Genomic DNA, 14,321 nt, shown 5'->3' on the forward strand with positions numbered 1-14,321 from the left:
TCACTGACCGACACGCTCCTGGCACCTATCCACGAGCACAGACGACATGGTCCTTCTCCTAAGGGGCTCCAAGCCCAGCTCAGCATCTCCCTGGAGGGGCACCCCAGGGGGCCCAGCCACACTCAGAATGGGAGGAGGGGCTTGTCCTGGCTCCTCCTCCTCCTCAGCTCTCTGCTGCCTTGTAAGTAACTAAATACTGTGCAGGTCATGACAGTGGCAGATGAAAAAGACAGACCCAAGTGACCCTCAGGAGGGCATGGCTGGGGGGACCAGCAAGACAGCAGACAGTGAAAATGCCCCAAGCATCTTCCATGGACACAAGGGAGGGACAGGAGTGCCTGCTCTTGTGTGGAGGTACCAGGAGGGCTTCCTGAAGGAGTGACATCTAAGCTGTACCCAAGCATGAATGGCGGTTCATGAGGTCAGGCAGAGACAGGGTCTTTCAGGCTGAGAGCCACAGGTGACTGGGGTCAGGCAACCTGAGGTCCAGTCCCAGGTAGACTTCTTACCTCTGGGGACCTTTTGGGTCCTCGGGTTCCCTGGATTTTAAACAAAGGAGGGGAAAGTGATGACTGCCAGTCAGTGAGGACTGGGTGCCCTCACTGGGTGACAGTCCTCAGAAAGCGTCTATCAATACGGAGCCATCTGGAGCAGCCTGGCGGTGGGGGGGGGAGGCTGTGAAAAGCTGGGAGCTCTGTGTAGATCCCAAGGACCAGAGGGGAGGTCACTCAGGCTCTGAGCAGCAGCTGGTCCTTCCTTTTGGGGACACTAAAACCCAGGAAGGATCCCTTTCAGCGTCCTGGGTGGCAGGTGAGCTGTCACAGCCCTGGTGTGCAGACACTTTGGTACCAGCAGGTGGCAGTGTTGCCTCTGGAACCAGGCTGGTCCCTCCTGGACTGGAGCTTGTTGGGTGGGGACCATAGACAGGGGACCCAGGGCAAGAGAGGTGGGAACACAAGAGGGGACTGTTCCCTGATGTGAGACTTTTCACTGTCACCCACTGTCCCCACTCCCTGGCTACTCCAAGCCTCATTCACTTGAGGTCTCACACCCTCCTCATTCTGGGTACCGGGGTGACCCGTTCAGTCAGCTTAGCCCCAACATCCCCTTCTCACCACACCTGGCACCTATGTGACCGGGCACAGGTCATCTGTGGACAACTGGGCTGGGCACCTGGACATTTGGGGCTATGGAGCCACGCTGTGTGTGGGAAAAGAGGGTCTTGCGTTAGGCCTGGGTTCATGCTGGCCAGGACACCTGGGCCCTTCCACAGCCCTGCCACCTCTGTTTCCCCTTCCTTGACAATGCCAGCACAAGGATGTTAAAAGCAGTGACATTAACACATCTGAGGGGCTCAGCCAGCTGTGGTTATTAGGAAAGTCCCATATCAATCTCTGAGGCCACTGACTTTGGGGACAAGCTGAACCTGTGTCCCAGTCTGAAGAGGGGAGAGTAACCATTTGTCTTCCCCACTCTAGAGAAATGAAAGGGACACAGGACCCAGTCAGGGGAACAAGATGGAGAGCAGTTACAAGGGGTCACCTGTGGCCCTGTGGCCTCAGAACCACACACATGCCTGTGCACACCCCACCCCAAGGTTCCCTTCTGCTACAGAAACAAAAGGGTGGGCCCAGCGCAGAACAGGCCACTCCAAGCCCCACTATCCCTGAGTAGGCAAGAGGCAGAGTGAGGGGAGATGCCCGGGCTGACACACCACACCAGAGGGACCCTGGCCTCTCTGTTCCTTTGCCCTCAGTGCCATGGTGTCTGGGCTTCTGGGGTCACCACTAGTCCCCATAGCATGTGAAATCCCTACTGTGTCAAGTGTGGTGGGAAAGATAGCAGGTTATCCTAGAGGGCAGTTCCAGAGTGCCTGGGTAGGTAGGCAGTTTCCTTTCGACCAAGCGGTCAGAGAAGAGGTCGCTGTGCCAAAGGCCCTGGGACAGGGATCAGCCTGACTTGCTCTGGAGGGAAGGGTGGCAGTGGGGAGGTCTATGAGGAGATGGGCCTCTGGGCAGGACAGGAATGCTCCCATAAGCCGCTGCTCCCACACCGGGCTCTTGACGTGGACCCCCACCTCTGTGCTGGGTAAGCACTCTTCTTCTTTTGCAGATAAGACGCCTGAGCTTCTAAGAAATGAATCATCCCCCAAGGCCAAACACCTGGGGTGGCCTAATTGAAATCTTTGCTCTCTTCCCTGCTGTGTGCTGCCTAAACTGCCTCCTGCCTCCTCCTCATCTGCCCGAGCTTGGCAGAGATTGATTGTGACACCCCACCCGGCACAGCCCCCTGCTGCCCCTGCTTTGCCCCAGCCTCTCCTCCCTCCACCCTCCTGTCCTCTCCAGGGTTGGTCACAGCAGCCCCACCAGACCCCTGAACCCTGACCTGGCTCCTGTCCTCTACCCCAAGACTCCTGAGTCCCCACCTGCTCTGACACCCCATGCCTCATGGCCCCAAGGATGGTGAACCCCCAGCAGGTCACAAAGACATGCAAGTGTGGCGTCACCAACCAGGCTCATGGAAATCATGAACAGGTAAACTGAGGTTGAGAACCAAGACTGCAAATACACGGACGTCCTTCCCTGAAGAGAGGGGCACTTCTTAATACAGGGGGGTCTGCCTGAAGCAGAGGGGGTCAGACCCAGCCCCAATGTTGAACCTGGGTGTAAGCGACATAGTGGAGCTCTAACATGCACTTCACAGACCACATGGAGCTACCAAGTGAGCAACGGACAAATCAGAAAGTTGGGCACTGTCAACCCAGGCTCTTCCACAGTCAAGACCATAAAGACAGAGAGTTGTTTTGTTTTGTGTTGCTGTAACAAAACACCTTATGAAATAAGGTAGTGTACTTGGCTTGCGATTCTGGTGGCCAGAGGATCCAAACAGCATGGTACCTGCATTTTGGCATGAGCCCCTGGCTGCTTCCTGACATGGTGGAGAAACAGAAGGGGAACCAGCCACATAGAACAAGGGTGAGCACCTGGAAGACACCATGAAGATAACTTGCTGCACAAGACCATCCCACCAGTGTCCCATGGTCTGGTCACCTCCTGCTAGGCCCCGGCTCTTACAGGTTCCACCTCATCACACTCTGGGGACCAAGCTCCCCGGACACTGGGCTCCCGGGCCTCTCCAGGAGCTTCCTCTGCCAGGCTTCCAGGGTCCATGTGGCTGCCTGCGGTGGGCTTTGGGCCACTTTCTCATTCTGCAGCCTGTTCAGGACACAAAGTCACTGTGCCCACCCCAGGACCAGCAGCTGGTTCTTGTTGGGGTGACCATCAAGGCTGAGCACGTTACACAGCTTTCTGCTCCCCCACCTGACCCTGTCCTTTAAAAGCAGGCCTCCCACTGGCTGTGAGATGCTGGAGTGGCTGACAGCTAGTGATGCCACACAGCCCAGTTGGAGCCACTCGTTGGAGTGACTCAGGGGTCCCAGCTGCGGCTGAGCCATTACTGCCAGGAAGGGAATAAACCCTGAGCATGTGACCGGATGGGCCTTAAGTCAGCCTCCGGTCGTTATCTTCAACTTCGTCATGGTCACAGCAGCTAATGTTCATTGAACACTCACCATGTGTGCAACTTCCTCAGTGAGTGCACTTGATCTCAAGAATAACCTCGGGGGATTGAAAGAGGCAGGAAAACGTCCCCAAGGTCATGCAGCTTGGCAGAGCCAAGGTCAGGAGCCCGTGGACCCATAGCATCTGCAGAAAGACATCCACACCAGGACTACCCATGCCTTGATCTGCAGCCGTCCAGGAGTAATCGGAAATCAAAACGCAGAACCGGGCCCTGACCTGAGCGTCCTGGAAGTAGCTGGGAGAAGATGAGAACCCCCATCTGTTTGGTCAGCTGCACCTCCAAGCAGCAGGAGAAGGGGCTGAAAACAGAACCAATGGACTGCCTGTTTGCATGTCCTTTCCCTCTGATTAGTATATTTTGTGCTGGAGCTGCAAAATAGGATTATAAAATCAATGCACAGAGGAATTCATGCACCCTTCCTAGCACAAACACACTCAGTCCTGAGGGTTATTTCTGATCCCTGGAGTGCGCGCGCACACACACCGTTCTTTCCAGAGCTCCAGAATAAACGTGTTCATGCTTTAAGAAAAATCCCCCCTCGTGTGTCACTTCGCTTATTAAACAGCAAATCAGGAGGTAAATCACAAGAGAAGTCTGGCATTCTGAAAGGACTCTTCTGGAGGTTCTTTCCAACAGCCTTTTTCCCAGAACACATTTCAAAACACCACGCGACCTACGGTGTTGACTGAGCACGCCGCCGTGGCTTGTTTTGTGAGATCGTGTTGTGCAGCTGGGGCTGAGGATGAAGTTTTTGTTGACGCTTGTGATGAAGACCCCACGTGAAGCTAAACAAGGTGGGGTGTGGAACCCGGCATTATGACCCTGGCATTATTCGGAGGGAATCCTCCGCTCTCTGGGCCCCAGGTTTGGGCTCCGTGTTCTCTGCTCTGTGTGGGTGGGCCACACATTTTAGAAGCCACTCGGATCATGCCAACTAAGTGCAGAACGGTGCGGGGCGGTCGGTGCCCAACAAGCCTCTGGGCCTGGTGCTTACGTGTGCCAAAGCGGGTAACGTCTGCCCTGGCAGAACTTGCAATCAGAGACATCTGTGGGCGAATTTGACTTTCCGTGAATTTAAGACACAACTTTTGCTAAACTCATGCCATCACATCTTTCACTGGATCCCAGTCTGCGAGCCCGAAGCCCCCGCTCCACTGTTCTGGACTCACTCTGTTACTTTGGGCAAGAGTCTTAACCTCTCTGGGCCTCCGTTTCTTCCTCCAGTCCCAAGAGTGTTGGATTAGACCAGTGATTCTCAACTGGGGGCAGTGTTTTCCACCTAGGGGACATGGAGCAGCATCTGCAGATACGACTGCTTGTCACAAGTGGGTACAGCACAGGGCAACCGTGCCCCCCACCCCACCCCATCCCAGAGAATGAGCGGGTCTCCTGTGTCAGCAGGGCTGAGCCTGAGAAACCCAGCAGGAGGCAATCCGGGTTCATTCCAGATTAAAGGCACGGTGGTCAGGCCACAGAACAGCACCAAGACTGGAGCCAGCACTCAATGGGCAGGACGTGGAGAAGGCTTGCTGCACGCTCACCACCTCTCTCTAGGGAGAACTCCAGGGAAACCCAGGGGCGTTCCAGGGCAGTGACATTCCAGAGGGATTCCTCCAGGATCTTCCAGCATCAGTCCTCAACCGATCTCTCTCTCTCTCTCTCTCTCTCTCTCTCTCTCTCCCCGCCCCCTTCTCCCTTTTTTTTCCCAGGTGCAACTGTGGTTTGAACTCAGGGCTTCAGACTTGCAAAACAGGTGCTCTACCACTTGAGCCACAGCCCCCAGTCCAGTCCCCAACAGATTTCTCAAGGGAGGTTCCAAGGTGCTCTGGTGACACTTGGGAGTGAACAAGGAGCTGCTGGCTGAGCCTGGAGCACATGACAGCAACCACTGGGAACTCAGTGGATCAAAGTGTGGCAGACAGGATCCTCAAAGTGCCAGGGTGGCTGAATCCCAAGCCTGTCCCTCTCCTCCATCCTCCCACCTTCTCTGTTTCCTTGGCCAGCCAACACTCTTGACGCCCCCCTTCCAACTGAGAGACGCTTGCTAAATATTTTGAGAGGCAGACAAACCAATATCCTTGATTTTCCTTTAATAAGAGCCTGCTTGCTTCTTTCTTTTTTTTTTGTTTATTTCCTTTATTCATATGTGCATACAATGATTGGGTCATTACTCCCTCCTTCCCCCAGCCTGCTTGCTTCTTTCAAATTTGTAGTGGGAGCCAGAAAAGACTCTTGTCACCTCACACAGGGCACTCTACTGTGCAGGAAATGTTCACAAACTTGAGAAGCCCAGTGACAGCCATGGCCGAAAACGTGCCCAGCAGAGCCCTGCTGGTGTTCCAAAAGAAAGCGGCGAAGCTTCCCCAGTTTTCTCTAGTTTGCATTTTTCTCTTGTGATTTTCCAAACCACACAGTTCTTGGGAGGCACACTGAGTGTTTAAAAAATGAGGCAATAAAAATAACTCACTTGTTCTCAGAAGACAGCCCAGTGACAGCCCAGCTCAGCTGACTAAATGCTGACACAAGGATGCTGACAGCTGGACCTGCAGGACACCTGGAAGCCTTGGTGTGTGCACACACGGTATCTTGGAAAAGACTCCTGTCACCTCACATGGGCCAGAAACACCCCCACTGGGGACAGTGTCGGGATCAGCTGAGCTCATTTGCATTGGCACTGAGATTAGTGCCTGTGAATATTACAACCCTCCTTATAACCATCTAATGGCCACAGGCCGCCGTCCTCCCTGGGGAACTGCTGGCATCCGCCTTTCCCACATCCTTCCTACCCTGACCCAGCATTGGTCCCTACTGGATTTCTGAAGGGGATTCCGAGGGCTGGAAATGAGCGTTGTCATGCAGTCTCTGAATTTAGAGACCCCAAAGTCATGGAAAGCAACATCAGATGCTTTCCAGAGATCTAAACACTAGAAAAAACACCAAAAACCATGGAAGCCACAGAAGAAAATGGAGAAGAATTTAATGTGGAGAAATCTTTCTTAATAAGCCATAAAATCCCAGGGCTGGAGGTGTGCCTCAATGGTAGAGAGCCTGCCTGGCTGGCAAGTGCAAGGCCCTGAGTTCAAATCCCAGCATGGTTAAAAACAAACCAACCAATAAACAAAAAGTCATCCAAGCCAGGAGCCATTAAGGAAAAGAACAAATTTTACCTGATAAAGATGAAAAACTGGGCTGGCGGAGTAGCTCAAGTGGCAAGAGTGCCTGCCTAGTAAGTGTGAAGCCCTGAGTTCAAACCCCAGTGCCACCAAAAAAAAAAAAAAAAAAAAGAAAGAAAAACTTGTGTGGGACAAAGGACGTGTGAGGTCAAAGCAAATGACAAACAAAAGACAGCTGCTTCTCCTCTCACACAGAGTTCAAGCCAAAGGCTGGTGTCCTTTCCCAGAACCCTAAATCCTTGCAGGACCAGGCCCCTCCCCTCTGACCTCGTCCCTGCACTGGTCCTCGGGATGAGCTCCTGTTTGCTGTGGTGACAAATAAACCCAGATGTCTCCGAGGCACAATGCAGCACAGATTCACTTCTCTCTCAGGCTAAAGCCAGCGTGAGTCAGGCTACTGTCTTGAGCAGCGCCTCCATGTGGTGACACACTGATCCAGCCTGTCCCCCACCTTGCGCCTTGACCACTCAGCTCCAGTGGTCACCGAGACAGGAGAAAGGGAGGCTCTTAGAGCCTCTGCCCAGAGTGGCACAGCTTCCTGCTACCCCTGGCTCGCTGGCCAGAGCTGCCCAGCTGCAGCGGTGCTGGGAGGTGTGGAGTGGACATGACTGTTGAATGGCAAGTTTCTCTGCAGTCCCCTCTTCCTTGCTCACTCACTCCACTATGATAATTTTTAATATTCATTTTATTGTATAGATGAGCGGGATTTACTGTGTTTCCATGTGTGCTCACATCATGAATTGGTTACATCCATCCATCCTTCTGACTTTGTTTCTGTACCTGAACACACCAAATACTGCTATCTTGGGGCTTTTGCATTAGCTCTTCTCTCTTTCCAGAATGTTCTTCTCTGGAAAATCAGTTATGCTGGCTCCATCACCAACTTCACCAGCCTTTACTGGTCATCCTATTGAAGATGCACTCTCCTGGGTCCATCCCCTTCCTCCCTGTTCCCCACCCACATCTCATCATGCAAGTCACCAGCAAGGGGAAGTCAGTGTGCTGAAAGACAGACATCAGTATACACGTGGACACCAGCCTGTCAGCAGCCTCTGTGGCCACGCGAAAGACCTCTGGGAACGCAATTCAACCCTCTGCATCTGCAGACTCATCCGACCGTGGATAGAACATATTTTTAAAAACTGAGTCTGTACTGAACCCACACCGATGTTTTTCCTGTCATTTTTCCCTAAACAATACCCCGTAACAACGATTCATGGCACTGCCCGGTGTTAGGTGTTGAAAGTATCTGGAAATGCTTTAGCGCGCCCAGGAGGCGTGGGGAGGTGCAAGTGTGCACACCTGGCCATCGGTGGAGTGTGGTCTCTGCAGGGGGTCCTGGAACCAATTCCCCCAGGACACTGAGGGACGACTGTGCCATCAGCTGAGAACATCCAAGTGGAATTTGAAGAAGAAAGAGAGTGATGAGAGGAGGTTACCTGTTATGGTCTGAACGTGAAATGTCCCCCACAGACTGACATATGGTAGACTTGGTCTCCAGCTGGTGACACAGTTGAGAAGTGACTGGATCATAAGGGTTACTCCATTGGTGAGTTCATGGCTGAGGGCTTGAGGAGGGGTCTGGTTGCAGGAAGTGGTCACTGGGGCCGTGCCTTCCTCTCTCTCTGCTTCCCAGCTGCCATGAGGTAAGCAGCCTCCTCTGTCCCCACCGCCACGATGCTCTGCCTCGCCTGGGACCCACACGGAACGAGGAGCCGTGGACTGAAGCCTCTGAGGTCGGGAACCAATAACTCTTTTTTCCCTCACGTTGATCTCAGAGCGATGCAAACTGCCACCGAGAAGAGGGTCACTGTTGTGACTATTCCTGACCATGTGGTCCAGAACCATTTGGAGCTGGCTTGTGGGAGGAATTGGAAAGCTCTGGAGAAGCAGGTTAGAGAAAGCCAAGAGTGCTGTAAGCAGCGCTGAGTGGGTTACTCCAGCGAGAACCCAGAGGATCAAAATGCCAGCAGGAGAGTGGACGGTTTTGTTTTGGTTTTTTGTCCTTTTGGCAGTACTGGGGTTTGAACTCAAAGCCTCACGCTTGCTAAGCAATCACTCTACCATGTAAGCCACATCTGCAAACCTTTCGTGTTGGGTATTTTTGAGGTAGGGTCTCACTCCATGCCCAAGCCAACCTGGACCACGGTCCTTCTGTTTGTGCTTCCCCACATAGCTGGGATGACAGCACACGCCACTGTGTCCAGCCATTGGCTGAGATGGGGGTCTCTGCCTCCTGAGTAGCTAGGATTACAGGCGTGAGCCACCGGCGCCTGGCTTCTACTTCTTTCTTGTGAAACCTGATTCAATTGTTTCATTTTGGTTTTGCTGTTTTAAAAAAATGAATAAACCAAGTTGACAAATAAACAAACTGTACTTTGACTGGAAAAGCTCTGTGCGGACTCTGAACTCTGAAGTCCCCATGTCACTTGGATCTGACCTTGGTACCCACCACCACTGCCATTGGAGCTCATCACCTTGAACTTCACTGAGTCCCCATCCTTGTTCTGTTTTGCATAACTCAGGCTGTCTCTACTGTACTTCCAAACCCCAAGGGCCCTCACTCACCTGTCCTCCCCTAGGGATAGTAGAGTTCTTACACCAGGCCCACAGCGGCCCCCTCTGAGTCTGTCAGCTCCTGAGCCCTTCACTCCCCCTTCTTTTTCTTTCCCTCCCTTCCTTCATCCCTCCCTCCCTCCTTCCCTCCCTCCCTTCTTTCCTTCCTTCCTTTCTTCCCCCTCCCTCCCTCCCTTCCTCCTTTCCTCCCTCCTTTCCAACAGGGTCTTTCCATGTACTCCAGGCCGTCCTCATACTCTCAATCCTCCTGCCTCAGACTCCTGAGTGTTGGGATTACAGGCATGCAACACGACACTCAGCACCCTTTTCTTGAAAAGGTAACAAGCAAGAAGCTGCTGGTCTTCCTGCTCCACGGTCTCAGCAAAGCCTCAAGGCTGGGCCCTGGACAGTAGGGGCCAAGCAGACCCACGTCCTGGAGCAGGAACCCCGGGAATAAACAAATCAGTTCACCAGTGGGGACCATAACCCACTCCAGCCCATGACAGTAGCACAGGTCTTGCACAGGTCAGTCAGCAATCCTCCTAATGGCAGCTGCTCTCATGCCCGGGCTGCCTGCCTTGTCTTGGATTTGAACCTGCCTCGCCCTGGCCATCGTGAAGCTTCTTGCCACACACCCTGCAGTCCAGCCAGTCAGCGTACCTCTGCCAGGAGTGTCTCCTCACATTGCTGCCCCTCCATAAGCCTCCTAGTTGGGGTCACCTTCCCTGCTCCCCCCTCCAACCTGTGGCCAGCTGAGGGAGGGATGCAATACCAAGCAGCTCCTGCCTGGATCTGGCAGGGCAGGACCACCACAGGCAACTGTCTCGCTTTGCCCAGGGTCCTGCGACCCCTGTGGCCCTAGTTCAAGAGAGGCAGGCAATCATCACTTGCAGCCGGCCTTCTGCTGGCTCCTGCTCTGGCCAAGGGGCAAGGGACTGCTCGCTGATTCCCAGGAAAGGGAGAAAGACCAGACAGAGTTTAGACATTGACAGCTCGAGGACAGGCAGACAGGGAAACAGGTGGGGCCAACATCAAATCCTGCACGTCTTCCTCTTCCCTGCTGTGTTTCCGCCTCAGTGGTTGGTACTCTCTCAGATGATACTGTTCTGGAGGGCAGGGGTTTGAACTGTTTAGTGTCATGTCTAGTGCCTAGAGTAGAAGCTCATTAAATATCCATGGAATGAAGAAAAGAATTTGAAGGAAAATCAAGTCCAACCCCTTCATTCTACTGAGCTAGACACTGCTCCAAGTAGAGCAGTCAAGAGGAGTATGAGGCTGTAAGGTTACTTGGGATGGGATTGGGGATTCCGGAGAGGCAGCAGCTGGCCTCCCAGCCAGGCCAGGATGTGTGGCAGGCCTTCAGGAGTGTCTTTTCCCCTCTGCTGGGTGAGAATATAACACCATGGCCAGCAGTCTAGGGATGCCACAAGACAGAATCCTGTATCCTTTCTGTTAGTTGAGGCAACCCCACTGGAGCCTCGGTTTCCCCAGCTGTGTACTGGGGCTGGGAGAATGAAATGGTGCAGCTGCGGTGCCACTTTCTTACTGTCATATCCCAGTGCCCGACCAGAGGAAGGACTCCAAGGAGTTAGCTATTGAGAAGTCTGGTCAGCTTTGCTCTTAAGGGACCTAAGAATGTCAGGGCTGGAAGCTTTCAGCCCAGAACTGACACTTCAACAGGCCAATTTCACAAATATCACAAGGTTGCATAAAAATATGCAGGGCACACAGGGACAGAAAGAGACACTGGCCACCACCCCTCAAAGTCACGGTGGAAGAGCTTCCTGGCTTGTAAAGGTTGCTGCGTGGCCCGCAGAGAAGGTAGCAGGGCAGCCAAGTGGCCTGACCTAACCCCAGCAATTCTCCTGCAGTCCCCGCTCACCAAGCTCAAATCCTTTTGCAAATAACGTGTTACCTCCAAGAAACAGAGATGAGCTCAGATTCCACTGGGAACTCTCAGCCTCCAGAGTCAACACAAGAGAAATGAATTCATTCAGCTGCTCCTTCAGAAAACAGTTAACCCGTGCCTGGTCACGCCTGAGGCTGAGAATGGAACCGAGAGGCTAAGGATGACGTGTGTGCCCTAGACAGATGCACGACTCCGCTGATCCTGGTGTGCCAGCGTGCCAGGAGGCAGCAGCCCCAGGACGCCCTCAGGTCTGTCCATAGCACCCTGAGGCCCTGGCAGGCAGGGCTGTGAGGAGCAGGCACCCAGACACCCGTCCCAACTCCACTCCCCCTGGCTAGCCTGGCCTTCCCAGTTCACACCCTGTCCAGACTCATCCTCAGACTGAGTCCTGCGGGTGTGTCAGGAATGTCACATAGGCAAGATGGAGCACTGAGGAGGCTCGGAGGAACCAACTGGGCACGAGATGAACAATGGACAGCTCAGGACTTCACTTGAGACCTCACAGAGATGCCTCCGCCAGCCCCACCTCCAGGACACAGAGGTGGTCAGCAGGGGTGGGGCCCAACATCCCCCCATCCTTGCAGCCACACCCAGGTGTGCAGTGGGAAGGGGGTTCCCTTTTATTCCTCATGGAGCCTTCTAGAAGCAGACAGTTCTTGTGCTCCTCAGCATGATGACTGGGCTGGGGGTCACCTCCCCCTGTAGGGAGCAATCAGCCACCCCACCCTCCCCTAGTCTTCCCGGCACAGCTCAGAACGCAAGCTGGGTACTGAGCTCTGGACTCATCCCAGTGGGCAGAGGTGGGCAACACCTGGCTCCCATATGCCAACACCCACAGCAGGAGGGAGCACAGGTCACGCCCCCCTTCATGGAGGAGCATCTTTCAGCTTATTCTTCCCTCAGATTTGAGACTGTGGGTGGAGGGAGGGCAGGACCAGTTCAACCTCGCTCCCCACAGCACCTGTCACTTGTGTTGACTTGTGTTGGTTTGTGCGGGGAGGTAGGAGAAAGCTGGTAGGACTCCCCTCCCCAACCTCTCTGGGGAGGGTGTGAGCACTGAATCTTCTTTTCCCAAAGGCAGCCTGCCTGCTCCAATGGGCCCATGATCCTTCCAGGCGTCCATGAAAATGTTTTGGTTTCTTTTAAAGTCAGAAAAAATAAAATGAGTTCCACTGAGGTTGAGTGTATCACGAACCCAGCCTGAATGACGTGGGTCTTAGTATTTCACACCTGCACTGTAAAACACCCCTGCTAATAACATGTTAATGGAAGGAAGAGCCAAGGAAGGCAGAAATGGCCCAGGGCCCCTGGTCAGATCACTGACCACCTATAAGGCCAAGGCCTATGAGGAGTCATTCAACTTGACTCCACAGAGATTTTGGGGTGTCTTCTCTGTGCCAGGCTGTCCTGGACTCTACACAGGACAGAGCCATGAGCAAAGCGTGTATTCCAGCTTGGCCAGTCATGCCTTCCACAGGGGTCGGTATGTGTAACTTACAGGAGGCTGGTCTGGAGAAAGGAGAGAGAAGGGTCCAGAAGGCCTGGGTGCAGCAATCCCCAGCCCACCATCTCCCCCCATGGCCCCCAGCTCCAAATCAGGCACTCACACCAACAAGTGGTCTGTCTTCTCATTTCCAGCAGCTCCAGAGCTGAAGGGCGGCCTGGTGGACATTTTAGTTCCATCCTCTATGGTCATCTAATGTCCTGTCCTGAAGAGGGAAGAAAACACAGAATAAAGCTTTATCTTGCTTTTAACTTCTCTTTTGGACCTCTCTCTTAGTGGCTTGTCTATTATCTGTAGCCTGTTCCTGAACCCTTCAGCTCTCCTTTGCAGGGCACCTGCCCTGCAGTCACGCAGCCAAGGGAGGCATTTGGCTCTCCTATTCCTGGCAGAGGACGGTGCTCAGGTCTTGATAGATCTAGAGTTGTGCCAAGCACACTATTTATAGACCAGTGGTGCCACACAAGTGACCTGCCAACCTGAGATGACACTTGTCCTTCTCCTGTGCCATGGATCAGTCATGGCAACTGCAGATGGAGACACTTCAGAACTTCTCAGACTCGGCCCCAGCTGTGCCCAGATGAGAAGTGTGAGCTGAGGGAGGTCCTGTGGCTGCCCAGTGTCCGACAGCCCCCTGGACCCACAGCCCTGCCTGGCTGCTGGCCCATGTTCCTCCACCAACGTGTATGCCAGGGCTCCTTCGCCAGACTGAAAGAACTGGAACTAAAATATCCCAGGCTTTTCTTCTAGTTTGAATAGCTTAGTTTCATCCTCCAACCAGGACAAGTCCAAGGATGGCTCAAAGGCCCAAACCCACATGCACACACACACCATGGACAAAGCAGAGGAAGTCCAGATGAATTAGCTTTTTAGAAATAGAAGTCCAGAGCTTTGCAACTCCAGGATTCTGGAGCACGCCTCTTGTACTAGGGTCTTCAGAGAGACGGAGTCAACAGGATGCACGTGCATGCATGTACAGTGACGGTCATCCTTTGCTTAACAAACTGGGACACATCCCCGTCAGTGTGTGATTTGGTCATGTGCACACCAGTGTGCACACACCACACTACACCACACCACACCACACACACACACACACACAACCTAGATGGGGTGTGCCAGCCACTCTGTGTGGCCTTTTGACACAGCTGCTCTGGTGTAACATGAGGACTGCTACAGTAAACTTTTCTTTGTGAGTAGACGTACACACTAAAACAGTGGTAAATACATAAACCAGCAACATAGCCATTTATTATCACGACCAGGCATTACGCACTGGGCCTAACCGATGCGCCAGCAGAGTAGGTTGGTTTACAGCACAGCACCATGAATCTGCGCCATGCCACGGTCAAGGTTAAGATGGCTATGCCTATTGGTGGTGGGAATTCTTTGGCGTGTGGTGCTGGAGACTGAGTCCACATGCACGTGCTGAATGTGTCCCCTACCACGGAGCTACACCCCAGCCTTTCAGCTCCGTTTTAACCCTGTGGGACCACTGTCAGAAATGCAGTCCACTACTGACCAAAACATTGTGTGGTACAGGACCTAATATATACGGAAAGAAGACTTTTGATGAGGAACTGGCTCATGTAGTCATGGA

General features: G+C 53.4%; 1 protein-coding gene across 1 annotated transcript in view; it reads right to left on the minus strand.

Annotated features, from left to right (window-relative positions):
- Positions 1-5,697: 5,697 nt before the first annotated feature.
- Positions 5,698-14,321, minus strand: part of Sec14l1 (SEC14 like lipid binding 1) — a 63,159-nt gene continuing 54,535 nt past the window's right edge. The window contains exons 17-18 of the transcript XR_012438417.1: positions 12,828-12,929; positions 5,698-9,083 (exon numbers count right to left, since the gene is read on the minus strand). The gene's annotated coding sequence lies outside the window, so the exon portion shown is untranslated. The remainder of the gene's footprint in view (positions 9,084-12,827; positions 12,930-14,321) is intronic.

This window comes from Castor canadensis, chromosome 11, assembly GCF_047511655.1.
Source record: "Castor canadensis chromosome 11, mCasCan1.hap1v2, whole genome shotgun sequence".
Taxonomy (NCBI): Eukaryota; Metazoa; Chordata; class Mammalia; order Rodentia; family Castoridae; genus Castor; species Castor canadensis.